Genomic DNA, 22,231 nt, shown 5'->3' with positions numbered 1-22,231 from the left:
ATAAGAGCAAAAAACCAGTAACCCCTCCAAAGTGACGTAGGACATTCTTTTTTGCCCTGCGCGGCAAAGTCAAGGTTTTACTTTTACTTGTCCTTTACTACTTTTACTTATTTACTAATCTTTTAACTGTGTTTTAGAATAATGTCTAAATTTACTTTTATGCAGTGGAACTGCCGCGGTCTTTTACGAAATATTGATGATGTCAATTTTTTCATGGACGAATTGCGTCCTATAGCTCTCTCCTTACAAGAGACACATCTTAATGATCATCATAATTCAGTGTTACGTCGCCATCAGTTTTTTAGAAAAGATCGCCCTTCATCAAATGCATCAGGTGGAGTAGCTGTGGCTGTTCAAAGTGGAGTCGCATGCTCGCAGGTTCCTCTTTGCACACCTCTTGAGGCAGTGGCTGTGCGCCTTCTTTTGGATCGCCTCATCACTGTTGTATCTATTTATATTCCACCAAACATTCCACTACATCTTCATGATCTCCAAAGACTTGTTGCACAGCTTCCTCACCCTTTTTTACTTTTAGGAGATTTTAATGCTCACCACCCCTTATGGGGTAGCGCCCGCCAAGACTCACGTGGTGGAGTCCTTGAGCGGTTTTTATTAACATCTGGGCTGTGCCTCATGAATAAGAGAAAACCAACCTTTTTCAGTGCAGCTCACAATTCATTTACATCTATCGATCTTTCCATCTCATCCCCTTCAGTGTTTTCTTCATTTACATGGAAAGTCTTGGATAATCCTTTTGGAAGTGACCACTTTCCAATCATTCTGGAGAGTCTTGTTTCAGTTCCAAGCCTTATGAAACGTACCCCTCGTTGGAAACTTGACAAGGCAGACTGGAGTCTATTCAACCTAAATGCAGAGCTTAAGCCTTCCATGTTCTTGTCCTTAACACACGATGAAGCCACCACATACATTACACAACAGATCACTAATGACGCTTTTCGCTCCATCCCTCAAACCTCCTCTAGCATCCCCAAAAAGTGTAAACCATGGTGGAATGATGATTGTTCCAATACTAAGAAAAAACAGGACAAGGCATGGGGTATATTTCGCAGATATCCAACATTCATGAATTTGATAGAGTTTCAGCGAAATAGGGCCCAAGCTCGTTGGACCAGGAAACAGGCCAAGAGGAAGTCCTGGAGAGGCTATCTGTCCTCTATAAGCTGTTATGTCCCAGCAAAGGAAGTGTGGGACCGACTGCACAAGGTTGAAGGCAAATACCGATGCTTTACAGTCCCTCTTTTTCCTTCTGTAAGCTCTTTACATGACCAGGCAAATGTGTTGGGTGCTCATTTTGCAGCCGTTTCAAACTCATCTCATTACTCTCCAGCGTTTCTGAAGTTTAAAACAGATGCAGAAAAAACGAAAGTCAGCTTGGCAGGAGGAGCCTCTGCACCGTATAATCAGCCGTTTACAATGGTTGAGCTTCAAATGGCTCTCAAAATCCGGAAGCATTCATCCCCCGGTCCTGATTGAATACATTATGAGATGATCCGCCATTTATCGGAGGAGTCACTCTCGGCCCTCCTGACATATTTCAATGAACTATGGAACAGTGCACACTTCCCCGCCGATTGGAAGCTGGCAGAAGTAATTCCGTTACTAAAGCCTGGAAAAGATCCTTCACTTCCTACAAGTTACAGACCGATTGCACTGACTAGTTGCTTGGGTAAAACGTTTGAAAGGATGATTAATAAGCGTCTTGTTTATTTCCTGGAGCAACACAATATTTTGAATGTAAATCAATGTGGGTGTCGATCAGGACGTTCCACCATAGACCATTTAGTCCGGCTGGAGACTGTTGTACGAGAGGCATTTGTGAATAGGCAGCATTGCGTATCTGTCTTTTTTGTTTTTTGATTTGGAAAAGGCTTATGATACCACTTGGAGGCATGGCATCCTACGTGACTTGTTCATGTATGGAGTACGCGGCAGATTACTTCATTGTATAAAAAACTATCTTAGTGGACGTTTCTTCCGTGTACGGTTAGGCACAACAGTATCCAACAGCTTTCTCCAGGAGAATGGTGTTCCTCAGGGTGGAGTACTGAGTGTCACCCTCTTCGCCATAAAAATTAACTCTCTTTGTCGTGTCATACCTTCCTCAGTATCATATTCATTATACGTAGATGACATTCAAATTTCTGTAGCATCATGTAATATGTCTAGTTGTGAAAGGCAGCTACAACTAGCCATAAATAAAATGACTAAATGGGCTAACGAGAATGGTTTTAAGTTTTCTCCAGAAAAAACTATTTGTGTTCCATTTTCTTTACGGCGGGGTATCTGGTTAGAGCCCTCTCTCATGTGAAATGGAAATACCATCGAAGTTGGAACTGAGCATAAGTTTCTGGGATTGATATTTGACAGTAAGCTTAGTTTTGTCTCCCATCTCAAATGGCTAAAGCAGAAATGTATGCAGACATTGAACATTCTCAAAGTCCTCTCACACAAGTCTTGGGGTTCTGATAGGAGGTGTCTACTTCGTTTGTACTTCTCTCTTGTACGATTGCGCCTTGATTATGGGTCTGTTGTGTTCGCGTCTGCTCGGCCGTCTGCCTTAAAAATGCTTGACCCTGTGCATCACCTTGGGTTGCGTCTTGCGACGGGTGCTTTCAGAACATCTCCTATTTTAAGCTTGTATGCTGACTCCAATGAAATGTCATTGGAAAAAAGGCGGCAGTATCCAATTCTGGTTTATGCCTACAAGGTGTTATCAGAACCCAGCCATCCAGCCCACAATAGTATTCGAGAGTCTAAGTTTTATCGTACTTTCGAGCATAAACCAATTTTTATTCGACCCTTGAGCCTTCGTTTTGAGAGTCTCCGTCTCTCCCTTAACCTGCCACGTGAGGGTGTCCATTTCCTAGAAAGTGCATATCATACTGCCCCATGGGATATGAAACAAATAGCTTGCAATTGGTATTTTACAAAATTTAATAAACATAATGTTTCTCCACTCATTCTACAACAGGAATTCTTAGCTCTGCAAGAAAAATACAGACATTACCGCCAGTTTTATACTGACGGTGCCAAGTCCTTAATGTATGTCGGTTCAGCTGTTTATTCAAATTCGTTTACCCATGTTACTCGACTTCACAATGTCGCCAGCATTTTTACTGCCGAACTATATGGTGTTCTGGCAGCACTTGACTATATAATCAGGAACAAAGTGATGAAAGCCATTATATTTGTAGACTCTCAAAGTGTTCTTACTGCAGTATGTTCTATCACACCAACTACGAATAAGTTGACTCGACTTGTACGGGCCAGAGCTCAACAGGGACTCGCTGGTGGGAAGGACATTGAGTTTTGCTGGATCCCGAGCCATGTGGGCATCGCAGTCAACGAGGCTGCAGATAGACTAGCTGCTTCTTCACAGAACCTTTTACCATCGAATGTCTGCATACCTTACCAAGACCTTAAAGCGTCCGTAAAATTTTCACTCTCGCAACTTTGGCAATCTGAATGGAAGTTAGCCGATAACAATAAGCTTCATGTCATCAAGCCAGAACTTGGTGCATGGGAAACCTCGTATAATAAAAATTGTTTCCATGAAGTGCTCCTGTGCCGGCTGAGAATCGGCCATTCATTCCTAACCCATCAATTCCTGCTTATAGGTGAGGAACCGCCGATATGCGAGCACTGTGGGGAAGCTTTATCTGTTCTGCATGTTCTCTTTCTTTGCCGTGGCCTTTTACAACAATACAAGATCTATTTCTCTGAGTTTTTCAAGTACAACATCCCATTTCACCCTGTCTTATTTCTAGGGGAGCAGCCTCTCATATCACTTGAACGTCTTTTAGCTTTCCTCAAAACTACAGGTATCTTACATAAATTATAGCCAAATTCTAGTCTAGTGAATGTAATTTTACCAGTGTTTTTCAGCTTACCTAGTTTGGCGCAGTATGGCCATCGGAGCTCTTGCGCCATAAAACCCGTAAACAACAACAACGGATTGGTGAAACTGCAGCAAAGCCTTGTAGTAAGGTGGCCACTTCGCATGCAGCGGATCCAGGATCAAATCCGGAAAGCGGCGGGCATACTTTTTTTTGTCAAACATTTAGTGATATTATCAACGTTTCTTTTTTACAAGTATCAGAGTAAAGAACAATGTTGATGAAACGCCGCTGAACTAAATGGTATGGGACTCCCTTTCCCGAGGTGCAATGGGGCACAGTGGGACTTCGGTTGCTGGCAGGATGCCACGAAGCGGCATGTACAAGTGGGTTAATATTTTTTTAGTGAGCCATCCGCAGACTGTCGCCGGGAAGTGGCGTAAAGGGAGGGTTTGGGTGGGTTAACACGCACCCCAGTGATACACGTGCCATCCCCAACTGCGCCTCCAAAAAAGACGACCCAAATGGCATGAGCTCTCCTCCTCGTGCGTAAAGCCATTTCCAGTCAAGCTTTACGATGTTGTGTGTATAGCATCACTCTTTTTAAAGTAGTAAATGGCCAGCTGTGTAGTCACATCTTCTGCAAAATATGGATATGCCGTTTGCCATTAATTGCTACAAGTCTGCATAATTTTATTACATGCTTCATGCCAAGACACGGAAAAGCCAATCTGAAAGGTCGCCATCGCGTAGGTGCGGAATGAGGGCATGAAGGGCTCATTCTGTCATTCCATGTACCCTTGTCTCACTTTTTGCGTGAAGTCTACCTGGTGTACGAAAATGCGGCTTTTTGTGCTTGGTGACTTAACATTTGTATCTGACAACAGGTAATGCTTCAGTGTAAAGCTATATCAACAAATTCCTCGGTTCTATGGTCGGCCACCGATGTCCAGATGTTTGTATACGAAAGGTAGAAAGTTTCAGAACTCCAATCAGCAACTCTTTTTTTTAACTTAGTGGTTGTTTCTAGATAGGCGTGTCGGTGCATGTTACAGGGAACATAGGATGGTGCAAAAAGTACACGGGGACAAGCATAAGGAATGCAACACTGTGTCTGTGTATTCTGCCTACGCGTCCGTGTTTCCGTGGCACCGTGGTACGACGTACCGAGGGCTTTCAGTGGTTGACTGGGGGTCCTCCTAACCTGGTACTCTGTACTCGTGCTTCTCCCTCAGACACCAGGCGGTCTACAAGAAGTCCGCGAGGCCTCCCAGGGTGACCGGAGAAGTGGTGTTTGGTCTGCACCCGGTGCTGCTGGTGCTGAAGACGGGCAGGCGGGAGCTGTTCTCCCTGCACGTCCGGGGCAGCAAGCTGAAGGACACGGGAAGGCCCGGGGCGTCGTCGCTCTGGACAGAGATACTGGGTCTCGCCGAGCAGCGAGGACTGGCGCCCAGGCGCTCCTCCCTCGCCAATCTAGACCACCTCACTGAGAACAGAACCCATCTGGTGAGTTGGAGGACTCGCTGCGTCGGGCAGTGGGTGCTTTTGGTTTTGTTTAGAGTGGAGCCGTCAAATGAGCTACGCTCGGGCCAGGGGTGGCCAGTTGGTCGTATGCAAAGGACCACAGGAAAAGGACTTTAAAAAAAAAAGTCGTGGCTGTTCTTTTTTTTTTCGTGTCTTTGGTTTCAGTTAGTGGTTGCGGCAAATTCTGCTCATAAAGCAATTCCTCGTTACGTCTCCTTATTGTGCATTCCCATTCGTGAAACAAACGCCCTGGCTGATGTACGTATGGTACGTGGCACAATAATGTCAGAACGCAGGCTGCCTTTTAATCTTTAACCCTTTCCTTCTGCCCTTGCTAGGGGCATATGTTTACTAGAGAGCTGCATTGGGACCCGTGAAGAGCTGCACGCTAGCTTGCGAGCCACAGTTTAGCCATTCCTGGCAGCCGAGACCATGGGTTTCAAAACTGGGTTCCTAGATATTCCGGTGTTCCCCAAAGTACTGTCAAGTGTCCCCTGAGCCTATAAATGTTTCCTCGGCTGTCCCTGCTTGCAAGTGAAGTGTTCCTCCAGTTTAAACACTATTTCGGAAGATCAGTTGAATCATAGCTATGAGCCAAGCACTCCCAAGTGTAACCACTGTCGTTTACAAGGTCCGTAGGCTTCTTCGCCGCCTCGTTGCATTCATGCCGAGATGAGGAGGGATTTCTCGTCTATGTAGATGTTGCCACCGACCATATTTCATCTACTGTCACCAGTCAGTGGCGCCACCTATGCACTCCTCAATATAGAAGTGTTTGAGAACACCTTCAATATCTCTTGGGGCTCGAGCGTGCACATGCAGAAAAAGCACATTGAAAGGCCACGGGCGCGTGCTGGAGGCCAGGCATCTGAATGAGATGCCGTTCTCGTCTTGTCGGTGACCGTAGGTTAGGATACTTTTTTCCGACTCGACGCTGCGATGCACCACAAGTAATTGTGACTGGGACATCGCACGTAGCCCCGATGGAGGGCAAATGTCGCGTGTGGACAAAAGAACTGAACCCTGCTCGTCGTTCCGTGTCATGCAGGGGATTTGCTTGGATGCCTCCCAGCTGCCAGTGCCCGATGGCCACAGGCTTCTGGCTGCATCTGAATCCAGGTTAGATGCCCGTTTGTTTTGCGACCCGGCTTCCGAACAGTGCGGCAGTGTTATTTCTAAAAGGCAGTTTTGTTTAATCTTTATCAATGTAAGTTGCTGCCTGTGGTTTTCTTCTATTTTGCCTTGTCAGCTCATTTACGATGGCCAATCGCGTGGGTTCCCAAACCGGGTTCCTATGAACCCAGGAGTTCCCTCATGGGTTCCTCGAAGTTCCAACTTTCCTGGACCGTCCCCATTCCTAAGTTTTTTTCCAGTTTAAGCTCTACTTCTACAGAGCTCAGCCACCCAATAATGCACATATATAAGTTAGGCATGCATTGTTGTTCACAAAGCCTCTAGACTTCTGAACTCCTCTATTGCACTAGTGCCTAGACAAGTTCCATGACCGACATTCGAGGCAGACGAGGTTTCCCTAAGGTTGAGAACCCCTTGCTCATCAAAAAAGCAACCGCACAAATTTTAATAAGCCTACGACAAAGGGGCAGGGCACTTCTTTGTTTGCACCGTACAGAGTAAGACGACGGCTGAGGAGAGGGAAGTTTGGACAAAGCAAAGATAGCTAGCTGTGTGGCTTGTTTGTCCGAACAAAACTCCAGCAAGCTGCTAAAAAGAGTTATAGGGTCGTTCAGGTGTTTTGTTTTGTGTTGTTACTCTTGCGTTAGGAATACTGTCAACATGGGTGTGCTAATATAGTGTTGCGTGGCTTCTTTCAGCGGGGTCCTGAACGATCGTCTCTGGGTCCTTATGGATAGGATTCAGGTGAGTCGGCTTCCACTGCGTTTCGAGACCACACCACGTACGCCCCCCGACACTGTTAGTGCAAACAAGCAGTCTCTATTTTTCGTTTGATTTATAATCTCAAGGCTGTCATCTAAACTAGTAGTGGGCTAAGAAGAGCACATTTTGTGTACTAACCCAAGCACTGAAACTCGCTGCCCACGATTCCAATTTTGAAGAAATCTTTCAAAAAGTGCCGACGTCATGTTTGCACTAAATGCAGTCTTGAGTAGTAAAGCGTTACTAGTAACGCGTTACTGTAACTTCGTTACTTTTTTGGTAACTTGTAACTGTAACGAGTTACTTTTTAAAAATGTAACTTGTAACGGTAGTTCTACTACTTTTTTCTGGGGTAACGATGAAAGTAACGACGTTACTTTTGCCGTTACTTTCCAGTGTTTTACGAATAATATATCACTGCATGAGGTACAATTTAGCCATTCCTTGCACTTTCCAAATCGTCCATTCCGACATTTCGAGTGTCAAGTCGGCCTTGCACAAAGTTGTGAATACGTTCTTTCTCGCGAGTCACGACCCGAATAAAGCCACATGTAGATTTTATGAAAAAAATATCTAGTTATCTTTAAGCACGCGCTTGTACTTTGTGACTGAACACTCACATCTTAGTGTCTTGAAGCACTATCTATGTTGTGTTTTTTTTCTTTTTTCTGTGCAAACGCTTTTTAATCGGGTGAATCAACCGTGAAACAACAATACACACGGAGGGCACTGCGAATGTTTCGTATTTTGATTAGCGCCACGACTTCGCACTGCGCATGTTTCGTGTTTTGATTTGCTCCACTGCTCTGGCGTGGAAACTTTCAAACACTAACTTCGAGAAGCAACTGCTGCTAAGTTACAATATGAAGTAAGAAGCATACTTTTTAATTTTATGCAATAGAATGTTGTGAGAGGCGTTTTCTAGTTTTTTCTAATATTTTTTTGTGTTATAGAAAAGTAACTGAAAAGTAACGTCGTTACTTTTTAAAAGTAACTGTAACTGTAACGAGTTACTCTATTGTTGCAGTAACTGTAACGGTAACTTCGCTACTTTTTTCTGAAAGTAACTGTAACTGTAACGAATTACTTTTTAAAAGTAACTTACCCAAGACTGACTAAATGTCTGTTCACACATCCATCCCAGCGCTGACACGGCACCGAATTTGTGCTGCATTGTGTGTGTGAACAGGACAAGGCTGGGTCTTTAACGCAAAGTCTGTGCCATGTCTAAAGTGCCGAGTTATGTATGTGTGAACGGGCTTAAAGTGTAGTGTCCGTCTTTGTAAGTTAAGAGGTGTCGACGACAGCTTACATCTTGATGTGGCTGCAGGACCCGATGAACTTTGGTGCCGCGCGTGTTGAGGTCCTCGTACTACTTCGGGGTGCAGAAGGTCTTCACGACAAGGACGGATAGGTGGGTTCACTTCCTTGCCACCCTTTTGCTTGAAAGGTGCAAGGAGGCTTCGTGGCATTTGTGTTCGTTATTTAGGCCGGGTGCCATTTGAAACATTTGCATTGGCTGATCGATACCTTTATGCGACCATCAGATAAACCCTGTGGTGTTCGAGGAATGCCTTTTTTTTTAGATTTTACTTCAGCAATGTAGTGTATGTTCCAAAATGAATTGGTGGTCTGGTTGGTTAAACATTATGAATGCAAAGGGTGCTAAGGACGAAAACTAGGAGAAGTGAACTGTGCTTATCGTGTCCACCTCTATTAGTCCTCATTCTTAGCGCTGTTGGTGTTCATGAGGATGCTATTCTGTTTTGGAGCAGTAATGAGACTGCTGTTTTCTAGAACTGTGTCTGTGTATTTCTTCCACTTGTCCCCATGTCTCGTTTTGCGCTGTTTTATTTTCCTCGCAACACGTGCCGACTCGCTCGTCTACATACGTTGCAGTATTCGGCTGCGTCTCTGCGGTAGATGGAGGAATCCACTTCAGCTCGATTGTGGCAGTCATTGTTGCGTCTTGTCAGCATTTGCGGACCATTTCGTTTTACCGTCAACAATGAGTCTACTGTACTGTAAGACCCTTTATGCGCAGTATAAAAATCCGCCAAGTTCTGCGAAAGCAATTTGTATACCAGTCTCTATGCAACAGTGAATGAGGTTTGTAGCAAGTGAAATGCACAGTTGACTGTTTTTCCCGTGCATACCTAAAACAGTTTTGCTCTGCGCATGTCCATACAATGTTTTTTGCCTTAATGGCACGTTGTAGGTTAAGAATAGCGGTGCAAGCTCCTCCACAAAGCCCTCCCCCATTCCCACTTTAGCGGAGAAAACGGCGTAGTTGACGAAACCAGCAGTCATGGTGAGCAGAGAGTTTTTACGGGGTGGGCGTGTCCTGCTATTCTGAACCTACAATGGACAATAGTGGGCAGTTTGCCTGCCTTTCTAGCATTGCGTGAGTGCGTGGAATGCGTTTTAATGGATTGTCCCTGGTGCAGCTGTCGCCTGTCTCCTGTCGTGAGCAAGGCAAGCTCGGGGGCTCTTGAGGTCATGGACCTGTACTCGTTGCAAACTCCAGCAGAGTTTCTGCAGGTCAGTTCCTGTGTCACTTTATGGTGTCTAGTCCCAACTCTTTGGACATCCCCTTGAAGTTCAGGTTATTCGACATGTTGATTTTGTTGCCACCTTTTACGAAATATGGAGCTTGCCAAAGATTTCTAAGCCTGTAGCCTATGTTCTCGTAAAAAGAAACTGTTTCCTATCTTTTGTGTGTGAGCAATGTCAACAACTAAAGCCAAATAAACAGAGAAATCTTCGATCTCGTATGTTTTTCTGTCAAAATATCGCTTGGAGTATTTGTTTTGGCAATTGCTTTTCATTTTTCGGAAACAAATTGGCTTTTCCATACCTTGCCTGTTCCCAGGTCCTCTTACAGTTTCAGACTGCCACGCCACTGGTATTCTAATCTGCTGAACGATTCTGAAAAGAGAAGAAACAAATCTTTAATTTTTTACTGACACCTAGTAGGAAGGCAGTGGGTAAACATGAAACCGCAGGCGGCTAGGTCAGTTGGGTAAACGGCCGCAACCAGCGTCGTTGTCGGACTCTTTCCTTTTTTTTTGGTACAAACTTGCAGGTGCTCAAAGCAAAGGGCTGGTGGGTCGTGGGCACGGCTGGAGTGAAGCAGGACGGACCATTTGAAGGAGGGCCGAGGAGCGATCTGCCCTGGGTGCTTCCTCCGCCGGACAAGCCCGACATCCTCATTGTTGGTGGGTGCTTCGCGTGCCAATTGCGGTGTGGTTCAGAACAACTTTACAGTGTTTGCCGTAGCATGTCGGTGTAGGTCTGCGGCTGCCTTTGCTCGGTGCAGCGTCTTTTACAGCGATGCATAGCTACATGACCCTTTGAGAGTTTTGATATCCGGCTTCAACTTCGGCTGCCATATTGCCTTCGTCTGTGCCCCGCAAACGCTACTCTACACGTGCGCAGTTTCACCGTGCCGACTGTGCAAACTTGTGTGGCTTATACAAAAGGGCAACTTGTATAGTTACCTTTCTGTGGCACGGCCGTTGATGAGAAGAACGTGACTCGTAGACTGGAAGACGTGCTACTGTATACTGCGCGGACCAGATGGACTGAGAACCCGCGTCAAAATGACTAAAAAATTGGTTGGTTTTGCATGCTAGGGGTGCTCGCAGTCCTGAACTAAAGAAACTCTAACGACGAACTAAAAGCCTCTTACGCTTGTCATCCTACTCAACGATCGTCGGTGGAAGCTCTCACGCAGCCTGTGATGCGCTTCGAGGTTCGTAATGGTGCTGATTGGCCAGCTTTTACGACAAATAGAATTTGCTCCAATTTTTTTCTGTTTACCACAACATGTGGTGCTAATCGTTGCTCCTTTGCCGTGTTGACAACATGGGGCAGACATTTCGAATGCTGCATGATGGCGCATCAAAGTATTCTACACTGATTAGTCGCACTACTGGGAGAATCATTATGTCACTCTAATATCGAAGTAAGGCTGGCCTTGTTTTTTCATGCGTCATCACCGGGAAATTGAAACGCGCGTGCTGCATTGTCAGTTTTGCTGTTAGCGCCGAATGTGGGGGAAGACTGAAGGGAATAAATGCGTATATCATTTACGGAAAAGGCCGGCCACTTGGCACCGTCTGTACTCTCGAAGTGCACGACGGGCTGGCGTGGCGTGACAAGTGCGAGAGGCTTTTGCTTCGTTAGTCGCATCTCTTTTGTTCGGGACTGTACCAGAATGGTGCAGCTAGGAGGTGTATTTATTTTGAGACAAATATTGTAGCAGGTAATTTTTGTAATAGAAACATTTAATTAAGAGCCCAGTTTTTGTTAGAGACCGAGATAGAGTTCAGGCTTTTCCGCTTTAACGCCAAAGGCTGTTGTGGTGGGCTGTCGGAACAAAACACGCAAGAAAAATGCTGAAACCTTGCAAGTCCTTCTGTCTTTTGTCCCATTTTGTATTTTGTCTAACTGAGCACCTCAACAGCATACATCTTTTTCTCCCTGATGTAAAAAGGATTTTGCCTTTATTGTTATTCAATAGAAAGAGTTGTTATCATTTGAAACTTCTTATTGGGAAAATTAAAAAAAAAAAGAAAAAGTGCAATCTACTTGCGCTTTCGCAGTTAATTTACAGCATTGTAACTTGTGAAGCTGAGTTTTGCGATCTATTTAGAGAGGGTTCGGTTCATGTGGGCCATTGACTGTATTGCATGAGGGCAATCTAAAAATGTATCGCTTGTATTTTTTAATTTTTAATGCATTTGGCAATTAACTTCCTGCATACACAGTGCTAGAATTTTCAACTTGGTAGAATGCAATGAGACGACCCTGAGTTCAAACTCTTGACTGCATTACTGAGGGCGATGCACGCTTTTTTGTCCAGGCAACGAGAACCAAGGCATGCATCGCGAGCTGGGGGCTGTTTGCGACAGCGTGTTGTCCGTCTCTCCGGCCGCCTCGAGCGATCTAATTGGCTCACTCAACGTCTCCGTAGCTACAGGTGGGTTCCTCATCTTCCACGTGCTTGTGCCCGGCTTTGCTAGCCTTTTCTGTTGTGTCTACGCCTCCTCTTACACCTAACTTGGGGCTCGCTTGTCTCTCCCTTTTTTCTTTCATTGGTGTCGTGCAGTTCGCTCATACACCGGTAAGGGATGGCGGTATGAAAGGATTTGGTCGAGGTGCAACTGCAGCGAAGATGTCCAGCGCATTCAAGGATGCGAACCAACTAAACTTGATTACCGTAATATTCCCGAAAGAGAGCCCACCTGGGTGGAAACAAGGAGTGGGCTAAGTTTAAAACTGCAATCGAGAAAAGCTGAAAAGGAGGAAATGCTATTTTTAGATTGTGCCCTTGCCAAACTTCTTATTGCGGCGAGGAGCAGTGCAGCCAAGGTAACTGTGCTTCCCAGTCAGCGACGTTCTCTTATATCCTGCCATAGCTAACTTTCTGCATTTATGCCGAGGTCATCATTGATCTGAACACCACGGTTACTAGGAGTGGGCTAGCTTTCGGTGTTTAAAAGAATGTAGCAGATCAAACCAAAATTAAGGGGGGGGGGGGGGTGGCATGTTCCAGGATATTGCTCTAACCTCTTCCGATAGACACAGTCACACAGACCTCTTTTCCTTCAGGACACCTAACTGTCCTTATCTCGAAATTCGAAATGACTTTCTTGGTGATTGCTATGAATGTGCGCACGCGTGTTACACAGAGGTCTAGGCGATGGGAAGTTGGTCTGCCTTGAGCTGGTGTTCGACGTCCTTGCAATGGCCAGTGCACCACTGCTCTTAACCAGGTGTTTTCAATGTGCATATGTTAGACATTAGGTTAGTGTGAGTGCATCGTGGCCTCGTAATGGGCTGCACTGAACTAACATACTCTGCTGCCGACCTCACCTTGCGAGCTTGACGTTGCTCGTGTGAGTAAGTAATTTGTCTGTTTTGTGTTTGGCACTTTTTATTTAAACTCAGTTAAACAAAAGTTTAACTTGGAAGCTCTTAGAAGCATGTATCTTGGGTATGGCTTCATTGCTTTTTGCGCCTATTCTGTAGGTGATATCAGGTGAGAGAGTACAAACAGAGAGCAAGTTTCATATTTCCCTGCCCATGCTGCAGACTTTGAAGATTTTGAGTCACCGCTCCTGCGGATTTTGATACATGTGGGACGTGGTACCAGTGAGCCTTTGTGCTGAAAAATAGCCACGTTAAAGGCAAGCTGAAACACTTCTTTCAAAAATTGAGCTAGAGGTTGATTCTAGCATAGTTTTATTGCATGAATCAGAATATCACGTTTGTTTTCTTCGAAGAAGTAACTAAACGTGAGTAAACACGAAAAACCTTCAACCAGCTGTTACGTCATAAGAGTTCCCTCAGCCGACAAGCGCGTTTTGCTTGAGGGCCGCGCGTGCAGTCGCAAGCTTGCCAGGTATATTCCCCCACACTGGCACCAGTCGCAGCATCTTTTCTTGTCCATTTTAAAAATGGCAAGAGTGCGCGTGCCTAGCTTTGATAGGCGCAGAAGATGCGCGAGAATGGAGATTCTGAAAGCCCCTTTTGTGACGTCACGCTTTGGGAAGGAGTGCCTTCAGCCGTGCTTTGAAACTGATTTTCTGCTGCCTGCTGCCTCCATGCACCAAATTAAAAAATAATTTCAATATTAGAGATCCTGGAGGTCAAATGAAGACGATTTAAGTGTGTTTCCTTGGATACAGTACTGCTTGAGCTTCTCTTTAAAGGCCAACATACACTTCTAGCTTTCCCCTTTTTCTATGTCCTCTCCACTTTTTACCTTGCCCCACCTTGGCTCTTTTTGCAGCTTAGGAGAGGGGAGCGCTAAGAGGATAATCTGCCCTGCAGAAAATCGAGGCTGTACGTCGGCCATTAACAGCCGCACTCACTAACAAAATTGCCTCTCTGCAGTGGAGGCAGCGTACACCTGTGTTGTGTAGACTGTCTAAACGTCTGCAACAAACTTGGTATTAACGAGTGTCGCCCTCGTTGCTGTTCCACTAAAAGACTCGGCGATTTACCCAAAACTTTTCGTTTTGTTTGTTCTTCAGGCATTGTGCTTCACGAACTTGCAAGGGGCAGGACAAAGTGACAGGTCGTCAGATTGCCAAATCAGTGTGAGTCTTTGCTTTCTGCCTTCCACCTGTCGCGCACACCGATCACTGACTTGCATGACATGGCTGATTCTGTGGAGAGTTGTGGTTGTGGCCATGAAATACAGGGTGTACAGAGGTAAGCAAAGACAACCATGACCAAACTTCTCGGGAGGTAGGATGTTGTTTCTTGTCGGCTATTGTTCTTGAGGACCCACAGGGAGTAGTGCACATTAGAATGAAATTGCTTCTTTCGAATTATTGCTTTTATCGAAGTTCATCGTTGTCCCGATCGCAATGCACACATTTTAAACCGGATTGTTCTAAGTATATCGGCGGCCGACCATGCTTATTATGAAGGCAGAGGTGGCGAAAGCACGCAACCCTGCACTGGGGTGCATGGAGACCCTTGCGTCCCCTGCCCCTTCTCCACCGAGGGGAATCAGCAAACAAGAAAATAGAGTAAACGGGTGACGGAGGGCAGAGCACCGCTTCCGATGCCGATGCGCCGACGCACGGGCACTGGCAGGGAACAGCATCCACGTTCCGACACTACTCACGGCGCCCGCGGCCGACACTGCCCAACTCCTGTCGGAATCGGGTCAAGGGAGCGATGGAGCCCGGGGGACATCATCCCTTCGGGAGCTCCGTGGCGTAGTGCACGCACACGTGCTTTGTACGGGAGACTGGGAGTGTTTACCGAATGTCGCTTAGATCCGTGAGGTTGAGAAAAGTGGCTGGCCCAAGTCCGAAATCGCTAAATAATTCAACATTCTGGCATTGGCTCTTCGACACTGTCCACCGTTTTGCAGAACAAGCAAGGTATTAGACGGGTTCGAGAAGCATGCTTGCGACCTGAAGATCAAAGATAGTCAACTGCTTTGCGACTGTTGGATTTTCTCTCTCGAGCATGCTTGCCGAGCCGGTGCACGTTTCCCATAGCTGCAACGATCCCTAGAGGGGTGTGTGAAAGCTTGTTGGCAAAGCCACCGAGGATAACTTTGAATCATTCGCGCTTGTCGATACCGGCATTCCCGTTGTTGCTCCTGCCACGGATGCTGCGGCTGTAGACCTTGCGTGCAGCCAGGGCTAACACGTAGCGACATTGGAGAAGCACCTCGGGAAATGCCGACTGCTGCGGGGACGCGAAACGTCCTACAGCTGCTTTGAAACAATGTGTAATGCAGCGGCGGTGACAATGTTTTCGCGGTGCCTGGAGCAGTTTGAGGAGATGTGATGGCCGAATGAAATCATTGGCAAACTCTACCTAATTATCTTTTAGTCCTGTGCAAATAGTGGATTTTGAGTTCAAAGCGAATAGTGGTTTTGGCCAAATATTTTCGATTTGAATATCAAATAGTTTTTCCACGCCTTTCACTACCATTGCATCATGTTTAGATGAAAACCCAGCTAAACTTGCGAAGGTTGTTCCACTTGTTCATTTATAATGTAAGTTTAACCTATCTATGTATATTTATGAACTGTGACCTCAGAAGGTCTGATGTCTTGGGATGGCAAGTAAACGACAAATTTGCCATAAAGAGAATCCTATAGAGATGGCCAACTATGCCCAATCGAGTGAATTTACGAATCTTGCTATATAAAATAGTCTTTCTTTAACCTCGAGTTAAAAAAGAATGGATTGTGCATGATGAATGCAGGTTGTAAGGGCATTTCTGTCCAACATATACTTGCATAACAGTCGGTTTAATTTTAAAACTTTTGCTGCAATGTAGATAGACACATTCAAAAGGTTTCGATTTATTTTCAAATATAGCTGGCACGCGTACACTATTCCACTTTGAATGTGTGCTTTTCTTCCAAGCATGCCATTGCAATATTCACCGATGCAGTCCAGAAAAGCAATGCCCGTGGAGCTCGCTTCTGTGGATATTGCTTATCTGTAGTGCGCCGGTGCTCGGTAAGGACCGCACTCAACGGGGCTAACCCGCCGTAATCAACAGTTCGAAAAATGTGAATAGCGCTGTTCTTATCGAAGCGAATATCGAAGAACATATTATTCGGAACAACTATTAAAAATTTGGAATATTCTCACAATTCTATTATTTTTTTACTCGGTAAAGCTGCCGCGAGATGTTCATAACCAAGGTTTGTTTGACTAAATATATGGTCAGTGTACCGGAGTCTGTTCCCATCGACCTTCAAGGCTGCTAGCACTGTTTTTTTGGCTCTACTGCTTTATTGAATTACCGCTTATGTTGAATTCTTTTGCCATCCCGTTGACTTCGTCATAAAAAGGGATTACTGTACTTAACAGGTCTCACCGCCTAGGACTATCTGTGGTATCTCCTGAAATTTAGTTATAACCTCGGGGCAGTCAAGTTCGGTGCGACACCTTGTGCCATCTAGCTCAAGACATTTGCAGTGATGTGATTGCTGCGCCAATTGCGCCAAACTGCGCCAAGGGGCTAACCCTGCTACATCCTGGTACATTTTGCCGAAATATGTGTAATCTGCGCCAAGCCTGCGCCAAAGGACCAATTTCGGTCGCCTTTCAAAACCGAAATTAAACTGGGTACCGCAATTGAGCATGCGTGAGCTAGGTGGCGCAAGCGACCGCCCGACAGAAAGTATGCTGCATCAATCGTCCATCTGGTCTCGCATGGTTTTTCCCGCCGTTCCTCATTTCGCGCTCTCGTGGGTCTCGTCTCGCATCCTCTTGAAAATATTTTAACGATAGATGCAAGCGTATATGGATGCCCCGACGCTAGCTTGCCGGGTACCAGCCATACCGTCATGTTGTAAAACTAAACCCCGTTTTTGCGCATTGGAAGTTACTTGTTATCTGAAGCACTCGCTTCTGAAAGAAACGGCCGTGGCAAAACTATTTTTGGTACCTTCCTACCAGTCACCGTGGTTATGACGTCGGGTGTTCCCGTCCACACATTGCTGCAGATATGGCGCTTTCTAAAATGAAACGTAAGGACCGCTGCAGGGTAATCAGCAATCCTGTCCTTGTTTAAATTAAACGCTACTACAAAAATCCCTCTAGCTCAAAGACTGTTGTGTCGAAGTACTGTTTACCTAGGTTTCTCTCGGTGGGATTTCTTTTGAGACGGACCCCGGTACGTGAAAAGTCTGTCGCAAAAGAAAGTTTAAGACTAGTTAGCTGAAGCAAAAAAAGTCAATGTCTGCACGCTGAACCCGCACAGCGCGCCTGTTTATCTTGAGTTCAGTTCTTGCACAAAGCACTCCAAGAACTTTTTGACCCTGACTCGCGATGTCTCGCATTATATGCGCTCAGGTTCGTTTTTTTTTTTATTAGCTTTATTGTCCTTGTTTTGTTTGCGCTTTTTAACCTTTTAAATTAGCTTGTGCCTCGCATACTGGCCTGGCAAGCACGCGCCGCTGGACTGTTCTTTTTTTTCTTTATGATGGATTGTTACATCTTGCATACAATTTTGGGGACCAGATGGCGACGGAGCTGAGTGGCAGAGTTTCGGTTTCGATCGAACAGCCGTCTCCGCTCGCATAACGAAGCGCGTGCAACTGAAAGCTTCCGAAGTTGCCCTCACCTCACGTGCATGCAAACATAATTGCACGACAGAGGTACCAGCTGGGACGTTTGCAATCCATTATTTTACATTTGCTTGCTGACGAAAATCTGGCATGTCGGGAACCAGTGTAACAATGGGAGACGTTTTGGAATTGCTCGGCAAAGCCTACAGCACTGTACACTTGTGGGATGTCTCAACGTCTCTTTGGAGACATTGAAAGTAGACATTCATTACTTGCCGAAAGCTAAGCGAGGATTGCAGCAGCCTTGCAGAAAGTTTCAACAAGCAAAAGGAAAAGCACTCACCAGTCGTACTGTACCTTTTTCATGTGTACAGTTTCGTATTGTATTGCAGTAGTCACGTGTTTCATCAGTTGGATACTGCTTCAATTTATTATATTATATAACTAGTGAAGTTTATGCTTTCATATTTACTGCTAAGCTGGTCATTTTCAGATAAATTTAATATGTGCAATTTGGTTCTTATTTATCTATAGCGGGTACATATATATATATATATATGTCATTTAACTGAAGCATTGCAAAATATGTTGTGTCATTGGCATCTCAGTCAACAACTTGAAAGACTCCCAGGTCGTCTAACTTGACAATAATTTGTTTATTGTGGCGAGCAAAGTGCCCTTCCTTTGTCCAGCACTTAAAACATTTTTTTTTTATTTTTATAAAAAAAATCTGTTCCAAAAGCCACTTTCTGCTGCTCCAAACCACTGTTTTGGCTGCTCCAAAAGGTGCTCCAAAACGGCTTAAGCCAATCACATCACTGCATTTGCAACACTGGGAAGGCCCCTTTGCCAGCCTGCTTGCTCATGGGGCTGTTCACGCATCAATTTGAAGGTGTTGATTCGTGCATTTTTGGTCTTTTATTTTGGACATTGCTGTCGGATGTCGCGGAAGATCAAACTTCGAAGCTGCAGGCACTGTTGCTTACCGGACTGTCGCAACCTTGGAAGCTTAGCAGGCGTGTAGCTCCACAGGTTCCCGTCGAGAACGTGGAAAATACAACGCCGTCGGAGATAAATAAATTCCGTAAAAGGTGTAACATAGCATTCTGTTCACATTACCTGACTTGAGATGGATTTCTAAATGCGGTATTTCTTTCTATATTTCGAATTAATGCGCTCGAAGCCTGGCATTGTCTTTGGACTCAATGCGATGACCCTAGAGTCAGATCAGTGTTTTAACACTCTCATTGCTCCCTGCTTCAAGGACACATCTTGATCGAACAATGTTTTTAGGATGTTTGATCGTAGTTACTGAAAATCAAAGTGAGCGTTTTCTCCGCTTCTCCGGTCGTGGAGCGGACTGTCGTTTGTGCCTTTAGCGTGATCTGCCCAAGATGGTAGCTCTATTTCGACCCGTGTCTATGCGGTTCTAACTTCATCCCCGCTGCGAGCACACAGTCTACTCGAGAAATAAAAAAAAGATGTAGGTATACTTACCCCACGAGTACAGGTTACTCATGTGGCGTTTATTTGTGTTCTATGTAAAAGAGCACAGCATATTCAATTGACGAGATTGAGTATCAGCTTGCGACGAGTAACTGCGTGCGACACCGTCCAAACTACTGCCAGCTTGCACGAAAGACACATTCCTCGGACAGCATAATTTTCTTCAACACGACGATGAGGGGACTGGAAACAAGCTGATCCCAGAAGTGAGGTCAGCTATTCATGTGGGAAAAGATCACCTGGAAAAGAAAGGGTAGGTGAGGGTGAAGGTGAGGGAAGGGGAAGGGGGCGCTTTTAGTTCCATTTTTGTAGAGGAGGGGAGCTCGACAAAGTCTTCGCTTTTATAAGTTTGTGGAATGCGGAAACAATGTAAAAGAAAAAAGAAGCAACTGCCCTTGTCTACTTGCTTTCACTTATACTTGGCCGTAATATCAGAATGTTCAACTTTGTTCTGCTAGTTCCTGTTTTGGGTTGTCTCAGTCTATTGTGGAAGGCACCTACTAAAACTCCCTAATGCTAGAACCACGCCTACATGCACATTTATATATTTAACGTTTGATAGATTCAACAGTCGGTAATGTAGCGCGCGATTACACAACGCTCAGAGTTGGTGATAACGTAATCTCGCAAGGGTACGCCGGCGGCGCTGCCGATTTTAGCCGTCCCAGTGTTGCCTCATTTTACCACGGTGGTGCTCTGGAACCCTGCTTCTTCGAATCGGTCATTCTTAGTTATCGCACAAATATCTTCTTAGTGGGTAAGATGCTCCAGTGTGTGAGCATTGTGGGGATACGCTCACCGTCATGCATATCTTGTGGCTCTGTTCAGCTTTGGACAATGAACGTTGTACTCACTTTTCTGAATTGTTTCACTTCCAAATCCCATTCCATCCTGCTCTTTTACTGGGTGAATATCGCCTCATCCCGATTTGAGCCTGTGTTGTCTTCTATTACTAGCACAGGTTTTATTAATCAGATCTAGTCCTGCAGAGCCAATTGTTATTTTGTAGCACATTAACAATAACAGCTTGTTTTCTTTTTTAATTTTGTTTGGCACAGTATGGCCTCCGTAGCTGTTGCGCCATAAAACCCCCAAGCAACAACAACTCTGGAACCCTGCCGAGCGCCTATACGGGATCGGCACGCCTTCCTGATACCATGGGTAAAAAGAAAGCACTTGTTTCTCAAAGATATGGCAAACCTGCCAAAGGTATCGTCGGCACATCTTCACTACTACCTATTTAAGCCACCTGCACCTAGTACCTGAGACCAACTTAAAACCTACAAGTCCTTAAACGCAGACGACTGCTTTGTGAATGGCAAGGCATCGACGATGGGTACCCACCTCCCCCAGGCGCCAAAGATATGCCCGAGTTTCCCGGCAGGGGTCGCCAATCTGGGTCGTGGTTTTAGTAGACAATTTGGTTGTGTTCGGTTAGCTTTAAACTTGAAGCTAACCGAACACAACCAAACTCGAGAAAAGCAGCTATCGAACCTTCCCATTCACTTGACTGCAACATTGGTGTTCCCTCCAGTGAAACGCCTCACCTGTGGTCCTCAGTCCACTGTTTTACATCCTTATAAAGAAACCACTTATCAGTTACCAAGTAGTCGTCACTTTGAATGTGATTCGAGACAGACAAGAAATCAAAACGTTTTTCTGTGCCCAGAAATCGAAAGCACGTGACCATGTGTTCTGGAGTAAAAAGGCTCTCAAACACGTAATGGAAGGAAACAATCTGCGGAGGCTTCACCACACTAATGAACACTCAGGAAAGCTTAAGAAATTTTTGGACCTTCATCAAATTACATTGTTTGCCACCGTGCCGACAACACGTGTCAGCGAAAGCCACCAGAGACGCGGAGGGGCGCAAAGCGACCTGGTCCGGCTGGTTGCCGGTTTTCCCGCTTGGTGGCATCCGTTTTGCTGGAGTCGCGAATACGGAGATGGTCGGTCGAGCTGCCGCATCCTTGCGTTAGTCACATTGCGCCATCTGTTGGCAGCACATTGAAGTAGGTGAGCAAAGTCTCCTTGGCTGCGGTCACTGAAGCTTGCCGATGCGCATTGGCAACATAAAAACACGAGACTGGGGCATTTCTAGAGCGTGGCTCTCGTGCAGTTGCTCACTAGTGAACCAAGAGTCATTGTGCACCCACCTAAACACAAGGTAAACTAGAAGACCTGGAAGTACCTCTCTCCCCCTGTCATGAAGGCTGAAAGTGGCACGAACACCCTGCATGGACGTGAACGGGTTATAAGCTGGAGGTAAACTCGAACCTTTCCCATATAGGTGTTTTGATTGAAGAATGGATTTGATACATGCTACTGGCATTTTCTTTTTCTTAATTGGGTAGAAGTGTGCAGCCTATAGACCATTCCATTTAGCGCTCTCTGGGCGGCACCATTTTGTTCGACAGCAGTGCCCTTTCCATACATCTGGGAAATTCAGCTGGTTTGGCGTGGTAAAACGAGAGAGGGCACGCGCCTGACTCCGCTAGCAGACGACAAACCAGCAGGTTGCCATTCTCCATCTTTGGGTTGTATTGGCGGGCTCTACCGAACATCGAACTCTCGCTCGTGACTGCCGTTGTGAAGTGGTTCACGTTCTTAGAATATTTATGGCTACTCCAAAATCACCCTAGAGCTCTCTGTTGTTCTACTTCAATAAATGATCAACTAGCATATCTTTTTTCCGTTACTTAAATAGCAGTTGAGTCAGCCGGCAGTACTACCCTCAACTACTGCGTGTATTGCCACAGGAGAGCACATTTTTATTTATTATTTCAGACTTCCACTCATGGTCGCTAAAGGCCTACACCAGTACAAACTTTGTATAGTAAAAAAGGTACAGCAACCGGATTCACTTTTCGCTGGAGAGACCGG

General features: G+C 45.5%; 1 pseudogene; it reads left to right on the top strand.

Annotated features, from left to right (window-relative positions):
- LOC120842794 overlaps positions 1 to 22,231 on the top strand; it is a 133,808-nt pseudogene that overhangs the window by 10,112 nt on the left and 101,465 nt on the right.

This window comes from Ixodes scapularis, unplaced genomic scaffold, assembly GCF_016920785.2.
Source record: "Ixodes scapularis isolate PalLabHiFi unplaced genomic scaffold, ASM1692078v2 ptg000320l_1___fragment_1__unscaffolded, whole genome shotgun sequence".
Taxonomy (NCBI): domain Eukaryota; kingdom Metazoa; phylum Arthropoda; class Arachnida; order Ixodida; family Ixodidae; genus Ixodes; species Ixodes scapularis.
Note: the sequence above shows the minus strand (reverse complement) of the source record. Positions and strands in the feature narration are given on the sequence as shown.